The following is a 26,186-nucleotide window of genomic DNA, read 5'->3' as shown; positions in this document are numbered from 1 at the left end:
TGTGAAGACGCGAGTTGCTTTGCTCCTCGTTTCTTTTCTGGAGAGGGTTGAGGAGGGGAAGTCTGCTAGTTGATTCACTGCCCGAGACTACTGTTTCTGAAACCATAAAATGTACTCCTATAATTCATTAAGACAGAAACAGCAGCAATATAAACTGTAAGAGCATTATTTCTGGAGGAAAAAAAAAAACGCCATAAGGCAAGAGATGAGAAAATAGATATGAAAGCGCTTCATGGAACATTCTTTCTATACGTATCGAGTATTTTTATTGGGAAGCTTGAAGTCTGGGTAGTGTGTGGCACTGTGATTTAGGTGTGACAGTCTGGTACAGAGTGGATGACAATGCTTGGAAGTTAGGGGTTTGTTAAGGTTTTAGCACAAATCTGTGCTTCTGAAATGATCTGTTAGTCCCTAAGAATCATTTACTGGAGTCCACAGATCCTACACACACGCACACGCGCGCACACACACACACACACACACACACACACACACACCTTTGTCTCCTGTTGTTTTCCTTTAAATCAGTTAACCAGCAATGATTTATTCAGCAAGTACTGGACTAAGAATCGGTGCCTGTGGATGCTGGAACTGCCTTGCCATGATCATGATTAGCTTGAATGGATAAAAACTGTTTAATTGCGCTGGACCTCAGTTTCCCCTACTGTGAAGTGTGACAATTACTGTTCCGTATACCTCAAAGGATCGCTAGTGGGATCAGTCCTTATGTTTTATGCCAAAGTACTTTTATCTTAAAGCATTACACATAATAAAGGATTATTATGATGATCATCAGCACTGTGATAATCCTTTTAAAACATTGCCATCATCTCATAAAGATGAAAGACTCCGGGCTGCCAAAAAATAATTATTATAATTCTTTTTTCAAAATCATACCGCTGGGCTGCGGTTCATTTCTGGTCCAGAATTAGAGAACATTTGCCAAAATAATAACACCTTATGTTGTATTTATGCGCTCCTTTTCTTTGCAACAGAGTCCAGGACTCCTGGGGAGGTTGTGTTCTCAGACAGTTGAACCCATTACCTCCCAGCAGGGAAAAGGAGGGCGTCTCATTAGCTGGAGCCTCTGCCCGAGGTCACTTGCTGCCTTGTCCCTGGAAAGGCGGTGTCTTCAGGAAGATGTGGTGCAGAGTGTGACAGGAGGGAAAAGTGCTCTCCAGGCATCTGAATTTACTTCCCAGAAGAATCCTTAACAGTTGTGCATCCTTTACAGACCTACGTAAATACTGACCAAACATTTTCGTTCTTTAGATTAACACAGATGGATCCGGAACATCATTTCTCAGTACCTGGTATTAATCATCCTAGGGAGGCAGTGCAGCATAGCAGTTGGCAACCTCTTAGGGTCGTTGGGGAAAATAGGCGGATAGCATCCCATCTGGTATCTGCGCTAAGAAGGTGCTCAGTAAAGTGGAGCTGTAACCATTGTGGTTTTAGTTATTATCGTATGGTGTCATGACACCTAAACCACCTGAACATTCTGTTTCATCTCTACACTCCAGGATAGTAGCTCCCAGGCAGCAGACGTGCAGAAAGGAACCCCAGACCATAGCTACTTGATTTGGCCCAGGTCTCAGGGTCTGCCCTATGTGCTGGGGATACAGAGTAAACAGGAAGGGACAGGGGGCACATAATAAATGAATAAAGGCTATAACTCCAAATACAAGCTTTCTGAGGCCACTCAAGGAAGGTCCCATGGTAGTGCCTGAAAGTGGGAGTGGGAGGCAACGTCTGGTTAGGAGAGCCTCTTGAGTAGGTGACATTTAGTGACAGGAAGCCAAGATTCTGTTCAAGGCCAGTATGAACACCTAGGCCGGTGTGATCAAGAGTTTAAAGATGGAGGTGGGTAAAGGTGATAGGAAATGGAAGTTGCAGAAAGCAAACAGGGCTGTAGGAAGGATTATGCATCTTTTCCTGAGCACAGTGGAAACACATTAGCTGGGAGTAATAAGATATGCTTGCCCGCATACCTACTCAGCTGAACAGAGATGGGCTGGGGCAGGGCACAAGTAGCAGGGAGGTTCTGGGGGTGCTTCTGGAGGGATCCACGTGAGAGATGATGATGTGTTTGGATGAAGGTTATTAAAAAATAACTAGAGAAGACGGAAACAAACGTAGAAACAAACTTTGACACCTCTCTAAGCAGACTTTCTCCACTCAGGTAACTGCAAAATGGGGTGGAAGGCAGAAAGCTTTTACAAAGTGAAGGATAAAGAACAAGGAAGAGAAAATTTAAAAATAACTGACTGGCAGGGGCCACCTGGCCAACCTTGTTTGGGATGAGAAAGAGCAAAGAAATAAGGAGAGAGCCCAGCATTGGCTTGGCTTTTGGGGATCGAGTGACTGGATATACTTGGATTCTGGTCAAGCAAAGCATTTACAGGGGGCACACAAGTTATCTAAATTTCAGTTTGCTGATGTGGCACCTTGAACAACAGTGGTTCCATCTTGGGCCCAGAAATTTATTTCAACCAGGGTGAAGGCAGTGGCTCAAAGCAGCAAATTGGCTTGTCTGAAGTTTCAGGGTGGAGATTTGAAAACTGTAGGTCAGCTGAACCATTTCAACTTGCCCTCAAGCACCCACCATTTCTCTGCCCATCACCCAGGATCCTCATCATTTGTGCCTTTTCTTTTAGTCACCCCTCCCGCTGAGGTTTTCAAACACTAGATAATCTGTCTTCCTCTCTCTCCGTCTCTCTCTCTCTCTCTCTCTCTCTCTCTCTCTCTCTCATGCACACTCTCCTGCTCTCGCTTTCTAAATTGTACAATTCTTGGTCACAGTATTTTTTATATTACTTTGCTGTGAAGGTTTCAGTGACATTCATTTCTTTTTTCTGAATGGATCATGGAAAAGATATTGCTTTAACTCAGTCCTCCAAAAACTGAGTAAAATAACATCATTCAGAGTGCAGAATCGAGTTCTCTGCTGTACACAGATTTTTGTAACTGCTGATCCATTGTGTGAGTTGTAAGTGCTGGGTGTGGGTAATTAACCTCCTGGAGAGCCTTTAATTGCCAAGATAACCCTATGCTCCTCTTAAACTCATATTAACCTTCTGGCTCTATTTCATATCTCTCCTTCCCAATAAAATAAAATTGACTCTTCCTGAAAAGGACCCATTTAGAGGCCGACCTGGCAGGTACACTTTTGAATAGGTAACCAGGAGGACATTAGTGATCTGTTTCTAGTTTGCATTCCCCATGATAGAAGGGACTTTAATTGGATACTGCTGGTACTCTGCCTGTACATTGATTTAAGATTTTAGCTTGGCCATCTATAGGCTGTAAGGGTTTTTTGAGCCTGTAAGCATTCATCTTACATCTCTGACTATAAGAGGACAGTTGCCATGATCAGAATCCAAGGGATTTGCTAAAGAAACAAGACCAGCAAAGAACGGTAGAAAGATTCACAAGTGCAGCTTCCTCTTCTTTGGTGAATTCTCCACATTAGATCTTGCCTAATTTCAGGTCTGTTATGTGTAAACATTGGAGTGATCTTCTCTCCTGACCATAAAATATGGAATTTTTTACCCCACTTGTTCAAAGGAATATACATTCCTTCATAGCCTTTTATGATTGTAACAGAGGTAGAAGGCTAATTCCAGCAAATAGGTGCAGAAAGTTGATAATGGATGCATAAACTAAACGGTGAATTAATGTTTTAGCTTAGTGGTTATGACTTTAGCCCTGATTACCTCATTATTAGAGAAGGCAGCTGCAAAAAGGAATAAATGTACTAATTTCTCTTATGTTATAATCATTTATGTATATGACCTACTAGGTTTAAGCCCTTTGTGGGCGTGACATTTGATTTACCAAGATGGTGAATAGATGTAGTGTGGGAGAGCAGAGATGTTAAATTCAGGCAGGCCTGAGATTATAGTTTGGGACTGCTCACAAGGCTTAGACACCTTCTCCTCACGAGCAAAGGGGGGATAATAGTCCCTAACACAGGTGTGTGTTAGTCCCTAACTCTTCTTGGTATGAAGAGTTAATAAATGTCCGGTGGAAAGGCTCAGGATGCTGACTGTCAGAAAGCAATTGGTCCATAATTGTCAGTCCCAAGTACCTTACTTACTTCTCTCTGTATTCAGAGTATCTGGTCTAGCACCTGGGAAACAGGGAGCACTCAATAAATGCCCTATGAATGAATGATGATTACTCTAAGAGGCCTTTGTTTCACCCTACATGAGGTGATGGACAGCAGTTTAGCACACGGTGACGTCCATGGGCTTGGAGACAGAAACAATGGAACACGCTGTGTCTTCCCGTCTGCCTTACCAAGTTAACTTTGATCCCCCGTTTCCTTATCTGTAAAGCGGGGGGTCAATGATCCCTACTTCGTCCGATGGACTACACAGAGGGCCTGGCACGCATAAACACTGCTGAACCATTGTCTGTCCCTCCCTCTTTCCCATCCCCTCCCTTCTCGCCTAGTCCTCAACAAACACCTTGTCAATTCCCTTTCTTTTTCAGTCCTGGCCCCAGTATTTTGAATAGCTTCTCACAGTTCAATTATTCTTAAAAGATATATCCACTTAAATAATCCTATAGTCCCGGCTTAATTATGTGTGAATCTTTATCTTGCTTGCTAAAAGAGTATTATTTTCCTCCCTTTTGATCTTAAAATGCTTCTCTGTTCAGGGCTGGATGGTTCTGATAAAAGTCTTCCAAAGAGAACAGAGAGCGTATTTTATTTGCAAATCAAAAAAGATGACAAGGCCCAGTCACCAGTATAAAGACACAGGATGGGAAATTACGTTGTGTGTGTGCATATAACTTGAAGTAGCCCAGGGAAGGCGGTGAGATTTTAGAGTGCAGTCAGTATTAATAACAAAAAACACATTACAGACTGATACACTAGATCTATAGGAATGTAAATTATTTAGTACCTGTCCCTGTAGCATACTCATCCGTTGTCCTCTGTGAGGTACACCTCACGTGACCATTTTTTTCTTCCTGTTTGAAATTCTCATCCCTTTTTGTGGCTGTATCTTCTGAGAAAAAAAAATCATGTTCTTTGCTAAGTTTTTGTAACATTTCCTCTTGCCTTAGGATGCAGATTGATTTTTTTGTCGGTGACTACAAATCCTTACAGGTTTCTTCCTTTGGCAAGCTTCTGCTCTGGAGATGATGGCCATTTCTGGTGGTGAAGGATTGCAGGCCTGTTTCAACGCATTAAGCAGTCCGCAGTTGGGTAATTTACCTATGAGAGAAATGGAAGTTTCTCTCAGTAGGTCCTTCTTTCTGCCTCCTTCATGATACTTTGCAGGAAGTACCGGGCGGCCCTTCAAAAGAGGTGGTGTGTCCAACCACGGACACAGCACCTGTAGCACACACTGGCCTCGGAGGGAGGGTTGGTTTCTTCTCGTAGCCACTTCGAAAAGTAATGAATAGTCACTGTTTTCCTCCTGTCTGGCAAGCTTTATCCCATGCTTGTTCTGGGCCCGGCACTGGGCTAGGCACAGCTTCTGTTACTGGACCTCGCATGTTTTGCCCCCTGAGCATTTTCTCTTCACCTTTCACACCGAGGTCACTAGAGTCTAACCTGCCGATTATTCGTGAGCTGCTGGCTTGGAATTAAGGGGCTGTTTTCCATTCGTATCATCCAGACACTTCTCCCGCCCGCATTCTACAGATGCAGAAACTGAGACAAAGGACGAGAGACCCAAGATCAAACAATCACTTCATGGTGGCGTCCAGTACATGCCTTCCTCGCTTTGTAGAACAGTGTGGCCCTAAACATCCATCAGCACATTGAAACGTGGCAAATCAAATCATCTTTTCCCACTCTTGTTTTATTTTTTAGAGTTTATTTGTTTATCTTGAGAGAGACAGCGATGGTGTGAGTGGGGGAGGGGCAGAGAGGGGAGTGGGGTGGGAGGAGAGAGTGAGAGAGAGAGAGAGAGAGAGAGAGAGAGAGAGGGAATCCAAGCAGGCTCCGTGCTGCCAGCGCAGAGCCCGATGTGAGGCTCGAACCCATGAACTGTGAGACCATGACCTGAGTTGAAACCAAGAGCCGGTCGCTCAACTGACTGTGCCACCCAGGCATCCCTCCCACTCTTGTTTCACACCAGATTTACCCAGGTGTCGGGTCAGCCCACCCTCAGGCATCAGCATTTTATGAGCATGAGAAGAGAAGGTTTTCTCTTCTGCTCTTCAGGTATCCATTGGCTCCTCCCTCAGCTGCTCCTTGGTGCCTGCGGAGCTCTGGACAGGGGCTGTCCCTGCGGGGCACTGCCCCAAGCCCCAGGACAAAGTCCGCCTGAGAGGATGCTGTGCCCGCACTGTGCGCACCAGCTTGGACTCCAGCAGAAAAAGAGACCGAGGGTTACAGGCTGAATTGCCTATGTTGAAAGTCATACATTGAAGTCCCAAACCCTGCTACCTCAGAATGTGACTGTATTTGGAGTCTTTAAACAGGAAATTAGTTTAAAATGAGGTCATTAGGGGAGGATCCAGTATGACTGGTGTCCTCATCAGGAGAGGAAATTTGGACATGGGCACATTCAGAGGGGAAATCATGTGAAGACACAGGGAGAAGACAGCCATCTACAAGCTGAGGAGAGAGGCCTCATAAGAGACCAGCCCTGTCAGCACCTTGACCTCAGATCTCTAGCTTCCAGAATGGTGAGAAAATAAATTTATGTTGTGTAAGCCGTTCAGCCTGTTGTCCTTTGTTACAGCTGCCTGAACACCCTACTACAGCAGGCAGACTCCAGTTACTGGCCCACTCCTGCCCCTTTCTCCACATACTGCCCCCTCACAAGCCTACTTGATTTACCGAGTCACTGGGGCAACTACAAACCCAGTATAGGAAGAAAAAGCCTCCACCTAACTATGGTTATCTCCACGTTCCACACTCCGTAACTACGATCACAAAGCAGCCCCAAGTGAAAATTCCTCACAGAAGCTCCCTCACAGCATACATTGGTTTCTACCTGCTTCCCTGCCCTCAGGTACCTAGCTTTCTGAGTGCCTGCTTACTCGACTGTCTGCAGTGAGGGTTTCTGGCCCATCTTTCCCAGAAATCCTGTCTCTTAGCTCAGGAACAGACGCGTCCCTTTCGATTTTGCTAAACCACCGTCGTTCTTATGTTTCAAATAATGCCCCAAGAGGGTGTAAGCAGGCTAGTCAGGGGTGGCCTTTGGCACTGCAACTCCAGTTAAATAAGGAGTACTGGTGGCGGCAGTGATGCTGATGGGTGGTAGTGTGCTGGGGGTAGTGGTCCTGGGGTGGTGGTGATGGTGGCGTGATGGCGGTCAAGGCGATGGTGATGGTGGTGGTGCGTGTGCGCGTGTACTTGGTGCGGGAACACGTGCAGTTGAGGTGGGAACAAGGGTCGCCATTCCAATTCCTGCGGGACAGTCCAGGTCGGTACCAGCCCCGAAGAACGATCTTACCGGAGATCTTCCCGGAAGTGTGACAATTGCGCTTATATCAATGTGTTTTCCCAGCCGACCAAAGAGTACATATTGAATGAGACACACACACATTTTTCAAAGCAAATATTAGTGCTCAGAGGTGCTTTGCTCAATATGGAAATTGCGGGCTAGCCCCACGACTGGTAATTGAGAGGCACAGCATGTATACGGGTGGGGGTGGAGAGGGGAAACGTGCCAGGTCTCACCTGCCCCTTCTGAAGAGGCTCGGCCGGTGACTAAATGGAAGCAGGCAAGCCCGGTTTCATCAGAAATTCTGATTTTTCCCAACACAAAACAAAACAAACCCCCAAATCAGATTTATGTGTCAAATCTCCCTGTACGGAAGTTGACACCTCCATTTTATTTAACACCGTGTAAGGCAATGAGCTCCTGGTTTCCAACATTTGATATAAGGGAGGATTTCTTTTCTTACTGCCTCATAATTTGTAATCCTCTCACAATAGAGTAAATAATTCACATATATCGTAGAATGCAGTTTGTGTCTTAACCTCCCTTTGCTCCACATTTTTTTTTCACAACGTGCCCTTTTGAACCCATAGAAATACAAGAAATGAGCCCAGGGCTGTGTCTGAAGAGACCCTGTTGAGGTTGGGAATGACAGCATGTGAGGACTTGGTTAGGATCTCGGTGGAGGGCCACCTTCCCACCCTGTCTTCATCCGAACCGGGGAAGGGAAGCATTGCTTTGGCTCCTTGGATTACGCAGAGTCGCGAGGGCATCATGCCTGCTTCGTCCGCCGCTGGCAGTTTTTTCCTTCTTAGCTTCGTTTGTCTGTGTCCCTGGTTAGCCTCCAAGTTAATAATCTGCAGTCACTTTTGTACGCTAGGAGACTGGTCTGGAATGAGTCCTTGATTCTATAAATAGCCACTTCTAATTTATCTGGTTTTGAAAGCTTGGATTTGTTTTGTTTCTCCTCAAATCTGAACACTAATGGGTCGATCAACAGTAAATGAAACCTGTTCCCCTGGACCTGGGAAGGTCTGTCCATCCAGTGGTCCTGCCTGGAAATGGAAATGAGCCTGCTTTTTGCTCCCAGCTCGCTGGTGGTGCTGGCCGGCAGATAACTGCTCCAGGCGGGTCACGGCTTGTTGTGCTGGGCCCACAGGCCACCGGGAGCTGGGGCTCTGCTTTTGTTTTCCCTTGTGAATGGTTTCTGAGTGTGATGCTATGCTGCTGCTTCCTTCCTGGGCAAGCACTGATTGGGTCCTGGCAGGGGAGGGGGCAGGAGGGGGGGCAGGGGAGGGGTAGGTGAGGGAAGAGGGGTGGCGGAGAACCTCTAGCCCTGCAGATCTGGTGTCACACCGATCCTTATCCCTTCCTCGCACGGCTCGGAACAATCATGATGACTCCCCACGTGAATCACACATCCCAGAAGCCCGGGCTGACTTCTCCCCCTAGTGCAGTGATGATAAATTGACCCTCTGCCCTGTACTTCCAAAGCTCCTTTTCGCTCTTTTTCCCTTGTGTTGCTTTCCTAGTTTGTTTTGTGCAGCACACTCTCTGAGCTACAGAATGATCTGTCCAGTCTGATTTCATTTGGGCCCTTCAGAAATCATCCAAGCTTGTGCCTAACGCCAGATGTGTATGACCCAGTTGGGCACGTTAAGTCTGTCTGCGGGAAAATAAAAATATAATGGCGGCAGGTTCAGAACATGAGATTCCAACTCAAGTGCCTCTATTAATAAAACGGAAAAACTACTTTGGCTTGCTTCCTGCTTGCTGCAGACAGCTTTGTTCAAGTGAGCTGTGGTTTCAGGACCTTCCAAATGACTTGCTTCTGTGACAAACCGGGGGCTACCAATCTCATCTGTTGTGTGGCAACATTGTTTTAGCAAAATGCGGAGAGGGCTGTCAGCAGGATGCAGATCACTGTAAGGAAGATAAGTCAGGACAGTCCTGGATGTCAGAACCAAGGAAAATAGGTCGATGTGTTAGGGCAAATACCATCAGCTCCTTTGAAAGTGAGAAAACCTATAATAAATTTGGTTATTTCATCTTCAGGGATGTAGCACTGTATGTATTTTACAATTATTCAACCTGACTTAGAAATAAAACATCTCTTATAAAACAATGCCCTTTGTACTACAAATGTGGATAGAGACAGTTAAAGCATAGGATTTGAAGACAGACCTCACCACTCACTCACCTTTCTTTATCTAGCCTCAGTTTCCTCACCCGTAAAATTGGGATGACGGTGATCATGATGCTGCTAATAATAATAATAATAATAATAATAATAATAATAACAATAAAACAGGGGCACCTGGGTGACTCAGTTGGTTAAGCATCCAGTTCTTGATTTTGGCTCAGTTCGTGATCTCATGGTTCATGAAATCAAGACCTAAGTCCGTCTCTGTGTTGACAGTGCAGGGCCTACTTGGGATTGTCTCTCTACCTCTCTCTCTCCCCCTCCCCCGAGTCATACACTCACTTGCTCTCGCTCTCTCTCTCCCTCAAAAATAAATAAACTTAATTTTTTTTTTAATTTTTTTTAGCATTTTTATTTATTTTTGAGAGACAGAGAGAGACAGAGCACGAGCAGGGGAGGGCCAGAGAGAGGAAGACACAGAACCCAAAGCAGGCTCCAGGCTCCGAGCTGTCAATACAGAGCCCGATGCGGGGCTCAGATCCACAAATCGTGAGATCATGAGATCATGACCTGAGCCGAAGTCGGACGTCCAACTGACTGAGCCACCCAGGCACCCCTAAACTTAAAATCTTTAAAAATAATAAACAACAACTTCCTAGGATTTTGTGAGGATTGGCATGTTGCATGTATACTGCACTTGTTAAGTGTTTAACGTACAGTAGCTCTTATGATTAGAAGCTTAAAATTTTTCCTGGTGATTCCTGAAACAGTCTTCTTGTGGCGGAATCCAGAACACGTGCTACACTATGCGAGGCCTTGTATCTTGAATTTTCTCATGGTTGTTGAATATACTTAAGGTTCTTTAACGAGACGGCATCTGTAAATGTACCTAGCATAGTTCCTGGTGCATGGTATGCACGTAAAAGAGTATTAACTCCTTCCTTCCTTTTCTGAAGAGGAGCCCAAAGTTTCGGAGCCTTCTGTGTGCCAGTATCCGTTTAACTGGATCAGGACCGAGTAAGTTGGAACAGCTCATTCTCCTAAGATAGGCTGTATGAGCAGTCAACCATGGGTCTGGCCCAGCTGTGAAGAAGGTCACTGGGCCTCTCGTCTCCAGGAAGGAGAGTCTCCCTGGCTTTCTGAGTCAGAATCTGAGAGGAAATGAAGGCACCCAAGCTGAGAGCTCTAGCGTTCCTGGAATCCAGGGACTCCATAAAGTAGTTATTCTTGAGATTATCTTGGGACAGATAGCTAATTTCTCTGGTTAGCTGTCTCTAGGCCCACCCGGTCTTCCCACTAACTCCCATGCTTTCTGTGGAATTATAATCCTTTTAAGGCTTTAAATTGTGTTTAGTTGTTAAGAGAGTAAGTGTGTGTTTAATGTTGAAACACACATTGAGATTTTTTTTCTGCTTTATTCAGATGTCAACACGTCAGCTGTGAGGAAATCGTAAACTGGTCAAGAGTAGTCAGGAGAATACCCGGTGACAGATACCGTAATTCCAGATTTATTGCCCTTAGGCATTTCAAGCTGTGTCCCTTCTGCAGGCCGTCCTCATCTCTCTTAGCAGGCTGCAGGATGAGCTCCCCAGAGATTCCGCATCATCTACCTGCCTGGCCCTACCTTTGACGAAGGTCCATGGTAGGCTGGAGGGTCAGAGCTGAGGAGAATGCTCTTTGTAGTCCCATCACCTAGAACGATACCCGGGACATCACAGGCACTCTGTGTCTGCATGGTGGTTGAACCATCAGTTTCAGGCTATAGGTACCCCCCAACCCGGATAATCCACGCCTGCCAGGTTACAGTGATCGGTACTGCCCAGAATGTTCCTCGGTGAGAGGTTTGCAGGCCTCCTGTGGAGCCAGCTGACATGCGGAAAGGGGAAGGGCCTCACCCCAGGGCCACTTGCCAACCCCGGTGTGCTTGGAGCCTAAAAGCAGTTCCTAAATCACATTTACCTCCCTGAAATCTATCCTCCTCAGTAGGTCGTAAATATATAATTCAGAAGGAAGATCATAGATTTTTCATAAGGCACCCTGTTATAATTCCTGGCATGCCACTGGACACTTTTAAAGACGCTGATAAATCTTAAAATTGGACGTGGGGCTAAGCTCCGTGTTAATGTATACTTTGCTGCGATGTGATTGAGATACACCCTACTTCTAGGATACTACTTTCCAATAAAATTTTAAAAGTTCAATATTTTTAAAAATGTAGGAGTTCTCATTAATAGCCCTCTTAAGAAGCTTTATGAAGACATTCTGAAGTAGGCAGCGAGGACCCACGGAGCAAGGGCCTTCTGACCAATCGAGCCCTGTGTTCTGAAAAAGCAGAATGCCCTCTTTCTCCACATAGACAGGGTCTTAATTTGTTCTTGTCCTGTTTTTCAATTGAATGCGGTGAGAAAAACTTTTGGTATCCCTTAGCTTACCAAATAAATGACTGTGTTTTTCTCTTCTCGGTGTGGGGAACAGCCTCTTTGCCATTTGAGAATAAGTTTGGGGAAGTTTCACCTTTACATATTCCATCATTACCATCCGAAGGCCTTAGATCTGTCATTAGGTGCAAGAGAGGTCAGAAGGTCTACAGGTAAATTTAGGGCAACATGACAGCCTTTCCAGCAGAGGGACAGGGCTGCAGCAGATGCTCTTGTGGAATGCGGGAATTAGAGATGCGCTCATTTGGTTTCATCTAGAGAAGATGATGGGGTTTTTATGTAGCGTTTTTACAACAGGAGATGTTCTGTCTCTATCAGCAGTAGCCAGGACATGCTTGTGCCACGTTGGGATGAAGATTTACAAATCTCTCTGTGCGAGGCCGTGACAGACCCATGATGTGTGCTTTGATACATGCACAAAACCATTTACCCATCTTCAAAAATGATGCTTCCAGGAGCAACTTATTTGAAAGTTCCTGTCATATCACAAGGACATCAGTGTGTAAGGAAGAATGAACTCAGTGTCCAATGGTTTAAAGCACGTGTATGTACAGCTCAGCGAAAGGAAGAAAATTAGGGTCTCTTTTAAAACTCTTCTTTCAGAAGTTACATAGGGCCTGCAATAGAATTATTAAAATATAGGTATTTCTAATTATACATTGATTAGAAACATGTAACTATGATGTGCTAGAAGCATGTAATACATAATACATGTTCACTGTAAACCACAGAGGCAGGGAGAGAGGAAGAGAGAGATACAAGCCAGAAGAAAATTTTAACGCTCGTAATTTCCCCATGCAGTGATGATCACTTTTTACATTTTGGGGTGTGAACTTTTAGAACATGTTTTGCATTTATGGATATATAAGACAATACTGCAGAAAAATTGTCAAAAAGATTGAAATAATATTATACATATTATTTGTAACCTTTATTTTGCATTTTCCAATTTACTATGGGCATTTTTCTTTTTTTATTTATTTTCAGAGAGAGAGCAGGGGAGGGGCAGAGAAAGAGAGGGAGAGAGAGAACGCCTGATGTGGGGCTTCAACTCATGAACCATGAGATCATGACCTGAGCCAAAATACAGAGTCACATGCTTAACTAACTGAGCCACTCAGGTGCACCTCTTGTGGGCATTTTTCTATATTCCATGTGACGTTATTAATTTCTTTTGTGCTTGTGTGAGATCACATTAAACAGCAGTCTGTGGTTGCTTTCTAGTGACCTTAAGGAAATGGACCACCCATCACTTTTTCTGGAAGACTGCATAGGTACAGCCCAGCCCCTAGCTCCCCTGTTCATACTTCTGTAAGTTGATTTGGTGCCCGCTTACAGACAGGCATTTGCTTACCTCCCTCTGCTTATAGACTAGCTAAAAGAAAAACCCTGTACGTGATCTAATATCATTTAACAGATGTTTTCATACACTTGACCAGACTACACACAAATATGAGCAAAAGTCCTTCCCGTGGCTAGAGTTGTGATATTCTACCTCATAGCATTCACTTATGGAAGGAAAAATTATACAATGTAAGACAATTTTTACAAAAATATCTCTGAAACACTTGAAGAAAGACTACTGCCTATTAACCCATGTCGTTTAGAAAATTATATCAGAAACCTGATCACAAAACCTAAATATGGAACCTCAGACATCTGAACCCCTTGCCCATACATGTGATCTGCTTTCCTCTCTTCTACTCTAGATGCATGTTCTACCTTACAATACTTTCTCACTGACAGCAAAATGGTACCCTGTAAGCAACTTTCCACAAAAGTGCAGTAAATCCCACAGAAGCATGACATTTCAGCATTAAATAGTACCTTGGAAAACATCTAATAGACGATGGACTATTTACATCCCAAACTAAAGATCTGGGCAAACATTTGCCAAACGGGGGCACACAAGCAGCATTCACATTTGGCATAGCTGTCTGCATTCTCTGCTGGTGACAAGTTGTGCCGTAAAAAGAGGGAAAATATCCAAAACAAACTGTAGCCGAGGCTTGACATGTCTCTGAGAGGGCACATATGCCTTCCCACGTGGAAAAGCAAACTCCCATCAGATGTGCACGCAGACCCAATAGCAAGAAGGGCCGCCTGCTTACACATACCACATCACTTCCAACTTGGAACTGTTCAGTAAAAGGGACTCTGGAAAGACTCTGGTGCGCATGCCAAGAGTAAGCCATCTCTGTACTTAGAGACACTCCACGTTCAGATAACCCCAAAACGTGGTTGCTGGTAAGAAAGGGCAGGAAAAATAATATGCTTCAATGAAATATCCCATTCCTAGGATAAGTATGTAAATAAATATGTAACTATTGAATATGCATCTGTTGTGAGACCGTGGATTATAGGGTCCTTAATGACTATTTTTGTTTTCCCCCTGACACTTAGGTTATACTTATTAGACTCACAGTAAAGTACTGGCTGGATTGTATTGAAAAAAATGTTCTTGCCCCTCCTCTTTGTTGTGGTTACACAGAGGAAGGAGAAAATGAATCTCAACTCAGTTACAGTGAGTTCTTATTCAGGAGGAGCTTTAGTGGGTATATCAGGCCTGTGTCTGGCCATTTCCAGCAGTCTAATATGTAACATTAGACATCTGACAAGTGGCAAGTCTAGTCCAAAATCTGTAGGAGGATGGACCATATATGAGGCTGCCCGCCAGGAAGACAAATGTAGCTTGCTCCTCTGTCTATACAGTTCAACTTCATTATCTCATTCACGCTAGTGTCACTTGGCCCCAGAAGGACAGAGGACGTTGGACTCCGGTTGCTTCATTAATGATATTATCTGGAGATGCCTACATTTCCAAAGGCCAGACATAGCATACGAGGTTGACATCAGCACTCTGACCCGTTTGCATGTGACGCTGAATGCTGCTTATTTCACACAGGTGTGCAGGAATAGGGTCTAAGAGCAGATAAGGAAGCAAGCCAGTGAAAAGTGCAGCTGTGGGCAGGTTAAATAGGCCCAGAGATGGACTCCTAGGATCAGGAATAAAAGGTGAATCTTTGAGAAGGGTGCTGCCCTTGACTGCCACAACGGAGGTTTGAAGCAAGAGTTCAAAACCACAAAGAATTTAAGCAGAGGAAAAGCATTGTTCCCACTGCTTTTCTGTTCTCTCCTTGATTGTCATACATTTCAATGGCATCCAGATGTTCCATTATTTTAGCTACCAACTTGGGAAATTACGTTGTAGTTACTTTCAAAGTTGTCAGAACACTAAACTCAACAATGACAGTTTATAACCCATTTTCTCTAAAGTGCTTAATTTTTTTTTTTCTTATAACCCTGATGGGCTGGCATTTAAATAAAGAAAGTCAGGATTCTGAAATTCAATTAGTTTCTGTATATGCAAAGTTATTCTTTGAGCTCATCCACATGTATATTGGTTCTTGCACACACATATTGGGTGTATCGGACTTTGACTCTTCCTCCATTTGGGTCTAGATTCGTTAAAGATAGGAAATTTGCTTCATGCTTTAACTTCGGATAGTTACGCTCTTTAATTTTAGACTAAACTATTTAAATTCTTTTGGTATTCAAATGTATGCATTTTTTTTTTCAGGAAAGTGAAGGCTAGTTAAAAAGCGGTATTATTAATTTTGAAAATGCATATTCCCCATTTGAATAAAAAACATACTGGTATGTATATCGTATTTTACAACTGATTTATTTAAGATTTCTCAGAAAACTCCATTTGTAATTTCCAGTTGCAAAGGGATGAAGTTCTTCAGTTTAGTGCCTGCAGCATTCTTATGGTAATTTGGAAATTGGGAGACTTGGCCACATTCATAAATGGTAACTGTAGAAAATCGGCCACTTTCAAATCAAACAAAAGCATAGAGGACCTTGCGGATACTTTTGAAAAGAGGAGACTATTTCTAACAAGTCTAGTTACACTGTCTATTCCTGAAGCGGATGAATGAGAGAGTTCTTATAAGAGTATTGCTGTTGCTTTTTTGTATAGACCGCTTGTATTATCCGTCTGCACCGTACTTAGCACCCTGTTGAACTCAATAAATATGCAGTGGTGATAATATTATTGCTCAGAATTCATTTAGCACTTTCACATCTTTTAAGTGTCACAATGTTCTGCCTACTAGGTGCAGGGAATTTTAATTTAATGCTCATTCTGAGGCTCAAAGCTTGGAAGTGTAATGACCCGTGTGACATAATCCTCCGTTCCAGCAGGACAGTTTTGGAGCAAAGCCATTGAGTTGTCCAAGGATTCATTACAAAGCAGAGAAATCTTACTTCCCACACTACAGTTCAGGGGCTCAGTGTACTGGCTTTCCCAATCTCTACCTTCCAAGCCATGCACATTGTAATTCTTCAACAGACACACACAGAAAAGAGAAATCGAGAAAATTTACATATAACTTTGACATTAAATAGCTCTGACCTGTGGCGCCTGGGTGGCTCAGTTGGTTGAGCGTCTGACTTCAGCTCAAGTCATGATCTTGCGGTCTGTGAGTTCGAGCCCCATGTCAGGCTCTGTACTGACAGCTTAGAGCCTGGAGCCTGTTTCAGATTCTGTGTCTCCCTCTTTCTCTCTCCTCCCCTGCTCATGCTCTGTCTCTCTCTTCTCAAAAATAAATAAATGTTAAAAAAAATTTTTTAATAGCTCTGACCAGCTTCAATCAAGCTGTGCCCATGGTAGAGGTTGAAATCAAAATCAAATGGAACTAGAATGAGTGTGTTTGTTTTTTATGTGTATTTGTTTATTTTGCAAGAGTATACACACATAGGAGCAGGGGAGGGGCAGAGAGAGAGAGAGAGAGAGAGAGAGAGAGAGAGAGAATCCTAAGCAGGCTCTGCACTGTCAGCACAGAGCCCAACACAGGGCTCAATTCCACAAACCATGAGCCAAAATCAAGTCAGACACTTAACCAACTGAACCACCCAGGAGCCCCTGGAATGAGTTTTTTTTTTAATTTTTTAATGTTTATTTATTTTTCAGAGAGAGAGAGAGAGAGAGAGCATGAGTGGGAGAGGGGCATAGAGAGAGGGAGACATAGAATCCAAAGCAGGCTCCAGGCTCCAAGCTGTCAGCACAGAGCCCAAAGTGGGGCTCAAACTCACAGACCGCAAGATCATGACCTGAGCCAAAGTCAGACGCTCAACCGACTGCACCACCCAGGCACCCCATGAAATAAGTTTATTTTTTATCAGGACAACCAAGTTTGCCTAATTCAACTGTTATGAGACTTTTGACAATCTGACAGTTTTCACCTATTTTTTCCAATTAAATTGCATTTCCTTTTGGCTTAATACAAACTATCCACAAATAGTTTTGGTACCAATAATGTCCTTGATACCTGACACAGTACTTGGTATCTAATAGGCATCCTGGAACTCTTTAGTTGAATGAATGAATGAATCAATCAATCAATCAATCAATCATCCATACGGGGAAATTCCCAACTGTTCTAGAAACCCTGGTCTTGGTTATTTTATTGCTTCTTTGAAAAGAGAAAACTGTCAGGGTTTCCTGACAAAATCCTTAACTTTTTCTTGTATCTCATTTGAGGCTCATAGGACAACTAGCCTACTTTTTAGAAATCTAATTTAGCAATAAATATAATAAAATTCTCTGAGAATATCTAAGTTGATAACAAATCTATGTAAATTATCATTTGTGAAAATACACAAACATTTTGTGTGAGATTTGTTTAACAGCCCATGGTCAATGCAATAAATAAATAACTATGGACACATATGTGTGCCTATGTACACACACATGTGAGTACTTACAACACATAAAACATAGTAATGACACTCAAGGTTACCCAAAAGCAGTTGGGGACACCAGAATAGCACAGTGAAGCAGTAATTAACTGTAGGGCAATACATAATAAAATTACATGCCTAGGGGCGCCTGGGTGGCGCAGTCGGTTAAGCGTCCGACTTCAGCCAGGTCACGATCTCACGGTCCGTGAGTTCGAGCCCCGCGTCAGGCTGATGGCTCAGAGCCTGGAGCCTGTTTCCGATTCTGTGTCTCTCTCTCTCTCTGCCCCTCCCCCGTTCATGCTCTGTCTCTCTCTGTCCCAAAAATAAATAAACGTTGAAAAAAAAATTAAAAAAAAAATTACATGCCTAATTGTGAGAGACAACCTGTATGTCCAATAAGAGTTAAGGGTGGGCTGTATCAGGGAGGACTTATCTGGAAAGACGAGAGACTTGACCTGGGCTTTGGATAAGAGGAGGAGTAATGTAAAAGAAGAGAACACGCATGATTCAAGTGCAGACCTAGAGAGAGATGCACATGGCACCCTTGGCCGACTGTGATAGAGCAGCCTAACTGCCAAGGGAAGTAAGATCTGGAGAGGAGTGGGGGGCCGGGGGAGACTGAGGTTATAATTTGGGCTAGAAACATGAAGTGCAGAGAAATGAAAGGTGTTTCAGCAGAGTGTTGACATGATGTAAGTCTCCTATACAAAGGTCATTTATCTGGTGAAAGAGGTCTTTGGAATAACAAAGAGACTAGGATCAGACCAGCCAACTGGGAGGCAGATCCAGATGTAAGGGAACTACAGGTACCGGTGTATACAGGTGATACTATCCAGTCACAGGAGGGGGTATCTGTAAGATGAGAGACATGGGAACATGGGCAAAGCTTGGGGACTGGATGGGAGACTTAAGGGAGGAACAAGGGTAGTTGTTTTCCACAGATGTCAAAAGCTGGTATTTAGTTGTGGGCCTGTAGAGATACCGTAAGTGTGGTTGGCTTCAACTGGTTTCTTCTCCCTTTAAGTAAAGTGACGTGCCATCACGCCAGCCGCTACTTGCTTATTTAGCTGCTTCTCATTCACCATCAGAATATGACCTCAGGGTTGATCTACTCTTGTGCAAAAAAGAAGACTTCCGTAAGCATTATAATTGTCTTCTTTTTTATTGCAAGTTTACATGATTTTAGCTTTACTCATTTCTGTAAGATTCTTGACTCTGCCTGCTGTGACCACTCTGGCAACTGCAGTGTTTCTAGCACAGATGAGTTTGACTTGGGGTCCATGTGTTATAATTTTCTTCTTCACTGCATGTGTACTTGGGACTTGACCCTGAGGTGGAGACGATTCACTCGCCACAGCCACTCTGTCTGATGAACCCATCATCCCAACTGAATCGCAGTCCTGTAGAGATGGAATCTAAAGAGAGATTCATTGAGGGGAGGGAAGGGAGGGAAGTTTCCCTTTTATAACTCTAGGAGTGGTCTAACAGAGAAGAGAAGCCAGTGGTACATTTGCATAGCTGGAAGAAGCCCTTTGTTATCAATTGGAAAGAGCCTGGGTATAAGTTCAGGCTAGCCAGGGTCTGAACCAAGATTCCTGCCATCTATTTGCTGAATGACCTGGAACAAATTCATATTCTATGACAGTTTCTGTATCCTTGGCTGTAAAGTAAGGGATAATAGCAGCCACCTCATCGGCTTGTGGTAAGTGCTATGTAAAAAGTGTATATAGACGGAATAGCAGAATGCCTTGCATATAGGAATATATCAACTATCATTAGTTTCCTTCTTCTTTAAGGCAAAATCCCTGCCTGTTTCATTGTCCCTCACACCTAGCACAGTCCTAGCATAGTCAATAAGCATTTTTGCTCAGCGGATGCAAAAGCAGAAGGGCATTTTGAGAACTACACAGAGCAGCAACATCCATAGTCAAATACACTTATTTGCCTTCCAATGAGGAAACCCGATGCCACACTTCAGCTAACATGCATCCCTATAATTGTGGGCGTACGCATCGCGCTTCTAAAGGTGAGCCGTCTTATCCCATCTCACAAGTCTGTCAGGACGTTCATGATGACTCACCCTCCTACAGATCGGGGGGCTAATTATGTTATTAGAATGTCAGAATTATCTGCAATGGCTCTGTCACCCACCTAACAAGAGAACTAAGTTGATACTGCTGTGTTGAAAACGACTATAAAAAATGTGAGTGATGTATGAGATGATGTATGAACATATATGGAAGATTTTTTTCAAAATGTTTTATGACAGACTTTTTTTTTCTTTTATCCCTGTGCCTTAGCTATTATATTGTTCTTCACTTAAAATTGGGTTCAGTTCACTTCTACAATAATTCCTTCAGTGCCAAGGATAGATGGGTTCTGTGCTCTGTGTGATAGGGACAGAAGGTGAATAGGACTTGGCCCATTGGGACCGCTGGCTCTCACTTCTTATACAGTAGAGGAGCCATTTCTCAGGACACAGTTGGCAATCATAATATTCATCCAAAGATTTTTTACTCACATTATAATGAAGGGGGTAAACTAGGCAGTGCAAAAATGGATTCAGCCTGATAGTCACGGTGGATTGTAAAAATGGCCACAAATGTTGGCAGTCCCTCTTTATCAAGAGGTGGAGACTTGGCTTGGTGACTTTTGCCGGGACCAAAAGCATCCAGCAGAAGTGATGTGAAGTTTCTGAGCCTAGTCCCAAGAGACTTTGCTTCTGTTCTTACTGTGTTTGTGTATGCTGAGACTTTGCCCTATTTTCATGATGTGATCACTCCTCGAGGCAAGATGGACCTTCCATCCAAACTTTGGTTTGAATGCCAACTCGCGATGCCACGCACGCACCAAGATAGTATGAAAGGGCTTACTACTCGAGTAATGCGCTGCCTGGAGGCAGAAGGTTGAAGTGCCAAGCTGGTTCAAAAATGGCTTGAGAAAGTAGGGAAAGGAGACTGGTTCGGGGTTATATGGTGGTTGGGCCTGGGGTGAGGTCTTCTGCCCTGGCTAGACAAACAGGATTTGAACTTCTTACACGCACCAAAGGTAGGAGTACCTGAGCTTTCTTATCAGCTTGCCTAGAGGGGAAGACAGTGTGGTGGGGCCTGCAAGCTGTCAGCAGTCAAACTGAAAAATGCAATCAAGTTCTTTATTACTCTTTATTGCAGGTGTCTTCATAGCCCTTCTCACCTGAAGTTATCTTGTTTTATCTTATTTTTATTTATTTAAAGAGAGAGACAAAGCACATGCAAGCAGGGAGAGGCAGATAGAAAGAGAGAGAGGGAGAGACAGAGAGAATCCCAAGCAGGCTCCCAACTGTGGAGCCCTATGCGGGGCTCAAACTCACAAGCTGTGCAATCATGACATGAGCCGAAATCAAGACTCAGATGCTTAATTAACCGACTGAGCCACCCAGGAGCCCCTGAAATTATCTTTTTTTTCTAATTTATTTTTATTATTCATATGTGTACCCTCTACAGAGTATAAACTGAGTAATGGCTGGAACCAAGTCTATATTGTTCTCCACTGAATCTTACAGCCTCTGGATTAGTCCTGGATAACATAGTAGATGCTCATTAAATACTTGTGTCTGAATGAACTTCTATAAGTGAACATTACTTTCTCTGTATCCAGTCTTGATGCCCAGGGGCTTATTAAAGAACAGTTGCATGGCAGGTGATTCTAATATTCTTAAGTTTGAATGTCCTGCTCTGCATCTCTTGTAAGCTGATACCCCAAAGGAATGGTTGAGAAATAGTAGCCTTGGGTTCTTCTCTATGCTTTGAGCTGTATCCTTATATGGAATCAGATTGCCAGAACACCATATACCTGGATCCGGTTTCTCCAGCTTCCCATGGAACTATGTGTACAGCATTATGTTTTTTGGTTTTTATTATTGTTATATTACACAGCCATGTCCACCTGTCACTGGATATTTTGTAAAAGTGCCCTCCAAGTTATTTACCATCTCCTAGAAAAGACCCTTGCAGCAGAATCTCACAGATTAGAGTTGGGGCTAAGGGGCTTCTCCTCTATTCCATGAGGAAGTTGGCCTTCTATTATAATGTCTATTTTATTTTTGAGACAGAGCAAGCATGAGCAGAGGAGGGGCAGAGAGAGGGAGACAGAGGATCCAAAGCAGGCTCTGTGCTGTGAATGCAGAGCCCGATGCAGGGCTCCAACTCACAAACCATGAGATCATGACCTGGGCCTAAATCAAGAGTTGGCTGCTTAACTGACTGGGCCACACAGGCCCATCTAATGGCCATCCAGTATAAAACTCACTGCTATGCTAAGTGGTAATAGCTTCCCTTAACCTAGATGTATGCCTTCATATTATCATCCCTACCACACTCACACCCCCAGCTCTTGTCATTGTACTTTTCTTTCATTATATACACATTATATACATATATACATATATATATACACACACATATACGTATACATATACATATATACACATATATATATGTTTATGTGTGTGTGTGTATATGTGTGTGTGTATATATATATATATATATATATATATATATATATATATAAAATAAAATAAATGGATGCTTTCTCCAGAGACATATTGGAAAAAAGTCCAAGAAGACTTTCCTTTCCTTTGCCCTTCCCCTGTTTAAGGGAAAGCTGTGCCTTGGGAAAAGCTGAGAACAATGCTGTTAGGTGACTCCATCAGAGAAAGAAGTGTTATTCACCCTTATGTCTCCCGTAGCAAGTTTTCAAGTGGTCAATAAATATTTGTTACATTACTCTCCCTTGAGGTTTTTTCCATACCATAGGGGTTTAATTAATGTCATTTAGGGCCAGAATGTATAGAACTTATGGATCTAGAATTTAAAATACATCCATGTTCCAGAGATATTTCAGCGCTATCTTTTGAGAACAATAGAGGTTGATTTTCTTTTTTGAGTGTTTTTCATTTATTTTTGAGAGAGAGAGAGAGAGAGAGACAGTGAGCACGAGTGGGGGAGGGGCAGAGAGAGAGGAGGACAGAGGAGCCTAAGCAGGCTTTGTACTGACAACAGAGAGCCTGATGTGGGGCTCGAACTCAACAAACCGCGAGATCATGACTTGAGCCAAAGTCGGACGCTCAGCCGACTGAGCCACCCAGATACCCCCCCCACTTTGTTTTTAATGTTTTTTTTTTTTTAAAGAGAAGTTAATTTTCATCTGTATCCTCTCACTACTTAACATAGTGCCTGACTTTTAGGTCCCTAAAAACTTCTGGAGTCATTATCTGTTGACCTTCAGGAGTACTTTAATATGTCTGAAACTATGGGATTGGTTCTCTTCTTGGTGGTACATGGAAAATGACATAAGAACTCACTGCGAATGTAGTTGTTTTAACCTATGATTTAAAATGTGTTAAAATGGAGCACCTCGGTGGCTCAGTCAGTTAAGCATCCAACTTCAACTCAGGTCATGATCTCACAGTTTGTGGGTTCACGCCCTACTTCAAGGTCTGTGCTGACTGCTCAGAGCCTGGAGCCTGCTTCGGATTTTGTGTCTCCCTCTTTCTCTGCCCCTCCCCTGCTTGCACTGTGTGTGTCCCTCTCTCTCTCTCATAAATACATAAACCTTTTAAAAAAAAACTTTAAATGTGTTAAAATGCAATCCAGTTGACCTTTTCTTTAGGAAACAGGTGGGTACCCATACAGTGAGCTATTGAGAGAGTTTCCATAAAATGAATCTATTGGCCTGATTTTTCATTCCATATAGTGGGAGCTATGTTTTCTTTTGAGATGTTGGGACTGTGAAGCATTTATGAAGAAGGACTTGCAGTTTGGCAGGGGTGCAGCCTGGGGTGGGGGGAGCAGAAGTGTTCCCCGACACCTTGAGAATCTGCAGCACATCCCCTGCTCTGCTCCTGTGTCCCGTTTTCTTCATCCCCATTTCTAGAGTCCACACCCCAGCTTCTGGACCTTAACTCCTCTCTACCTTAACAGCAATTTGAAGCGTCTTGATAGCCATCTAAATTTGCTTAATTTTGTTTTGTAGTCAGTAGAAATGAATTATTATTAAACTATACTGGGGCTTCAAATTTGAAATCTGCTAAATAACCTCTTTTTTGAGAGACAGAAAGAGAGCGTGTCCGGATGCGCAGGGGGAAGGGCAGAGGGAGAGAGGAGTCTTGAGCAGGCTCCGCGCTCAGAGCAGAGCCCTGTCGGAGGCTCTTTCGTACGACCCTGAGATCATGGCCTGCGCTGAAATCAAGAGTCAGATGCTCAACTCACTGAGACATCCAGGTGCCCCAAAACAAGTTTTCTAAGGCGAATACTACTTAATCTCAGCATTTGTTATCCTCTTAGGATTTCTGGGTGAGAGTCCAGGATTCTCAATGCCATGGGATTGCTTAGTAACAAGACAGCATATGTTTTGCAACATGGGCTAATTGGGCTAATGGAGGAAATATGTTATTATCAATGAAATAGGATGTTCAAGTATCTTATCAGGTACTGATGACAGAAAAATAGGAAACAAAAAGCTAAGTCTTTTTGTGGGGGATGAAAATATTCAAAATTAGATTTTGGTGATTGTACAACTCTGTAAATATACTAAAAACCATTTAATTGCACTGTTGAAACAAGGGAACTCAATGGCATAAAATTCTATCTCGATTTCTATCTGATTTTTTTAAAAAACTGTATTCTGCTAAAGGAATAAAATAATGCTTTAATTTATATTTACTTATAAAGTCATCAGTGATCCCAATAAACCTTCAGTTGAAACAACTAGTAATTGTAACATTAGAGGTATAAACATCAACTGCCTAAGGAACTTTCTTAAAGTTGTGGCTTGTCTTTGGCTGTGGCCGCATCTCATGACATACAAATACTTCACCCTTGATGTTCATGCCAAAGGCAGGTGTTTACCGAGAGCCATTGTGATAGGAGCCGCTCCTTGTATAAAATGTAAAGCACCATTGCATCAGTTGACCTATTTCCCTGTAACAAAACTTAGTGGCCTAAAACAAGAACCAACTTATTTGGCTCACAATGTTTTGCTTTTTGTTTTGTATTTTTTTTTTCTTTTTCCAATGCTCACCAACTGGGCCACCCAGGGACCCCCTGGCAGTTTTATTTTTAGGATTAACAATGGGAAACAAAAAGCACCCCTATCAAATGTCCTCAGATATTGAAAAATTAAGTTTTCATTAATTAAAAGCAAAATCCACATATTTCCCAAACAGCATCTATTTTACACACCCCATTCATTATCCAAACTTGACATAAAACATTAAGAAATAGAAAACAAAAACAATGCTTAGAATAGCCCATATTCCTCAGGGCGCCTGGGTGGCTCAGAGAGTTAAGCATCAGACTCTTTTAATTTTTTTTTATTGTTTATTTATTTTTGAGAGAGAGACAGAGCACGAGTAGGAGAGGGGCAGAGAGAGAGCAGGAGACACAGAATCTGAAGCAGGCTCCAGGCTCGGAGCTGTCAGCACAGAGCCCTCTGAGGGGCTCCAACTCGGAAACAGCAAGACAATGACCTAGGCTGAAGTCGGACACTTAACCAACTGAACTACCCAGGCACCCTGAACATCAGACTCTTGACTTTGGCTCAGGTCATGATCTCACAGTTTGTGAGTTTGAGCCCCACATCGGGCTCTGTCAGGGCAGAGCCTGCTGGGAATTCTCTCTCCCCTCTCTTTCTGCCTCTACCCCACTCATGCTCCCTCTCTCTCTCAAAATAAATAAACATAAAACATTTTTTATACAGATGATTTGCCCTTGAGTGTTATTAAAATACAGTCATAATATTACACATGTATTAAATTTTGGATTAATCACCCCACTGGAAGTGGCAGCAATAACAGCAGCTATTGCTAAAATTGTTTACATATTGCTTTTGAGTTTTGCCACAGATTTATCTAACAAAATTTCTTTGTTCTCCTAAATTGCACATCATTAAAGGGGAGCCTAAAACTACAGGAGCAGGGCGAACTCAAGATGGAATTAAAATTATGCTGTGTTTAGTACCCATTGGGCTATTGAGGATTGACTCCATTATGATTTGTGTTCTGATTATGGTCATTTGCCAGCTAGAACTCTTCTCACAGCAATGGGAAAAGTTAAGGAGTAATTCCAAAGCATTCACATGAATATAACAAGAAACATAAGTCAAGAATGGGAAATAACACCCTAAGCCCTATTGACTCATGTCAGGAAAGAAATTAATAAAATCCACAGTCTTGGGTAAGCTGCCCATCAAAAGGAAAATCAGCAGCAGGAAATTGTCAAATATGATCTCACAACCTTTATTAAAGATAGGAAACCATCATCCCACTGCCAATTGTCCCTAAGAGAGGACAGTCTATAGGTTGAGAGCAGAATGCCCAGGTTTGGGCAGAAAAACCACTCAATTCCACAAACATTTGACATTAGCTATGTCAAAACTAAAGACCTGTGTCCATAGCCATTGACATTTTCT

General features: G+C 43.1%; 1 protein-coding gene across 3 annotated transcripts in view; it reads left to right on the top strand.

Annotated features, from left to right (window-relative positions):
* FAT3 (FAT atypical cadherin 3) overlaps window positions 1-26,186 on the top strand; it is a 523,627-nt gene that overhangs the window by 334,815 nt on the left and 162,626 nt on the right. The gene's annotated exons all lie outside the window — the stretch shown is intronic.

This window comes from Prionailurus viverrinus, chromosome D1 (genome assembly GCF_022837055.1).
Source record: "Prionailurus viverrinus isolate Anna chromosome D1, UM_Priviv_1.0, whole genome shotgun sequence".
NCBI lineage: Eukaryota > Metazoa > Chordata > Mammalia > Carnivora > Felidae > Prionailurus > Prionailurus viverrinus.
The sequence above is the reverse complement of the archived record's forward strand: the minus strand, read 5'-3'. Positions and strand labels throughout refer to the sequence as shown.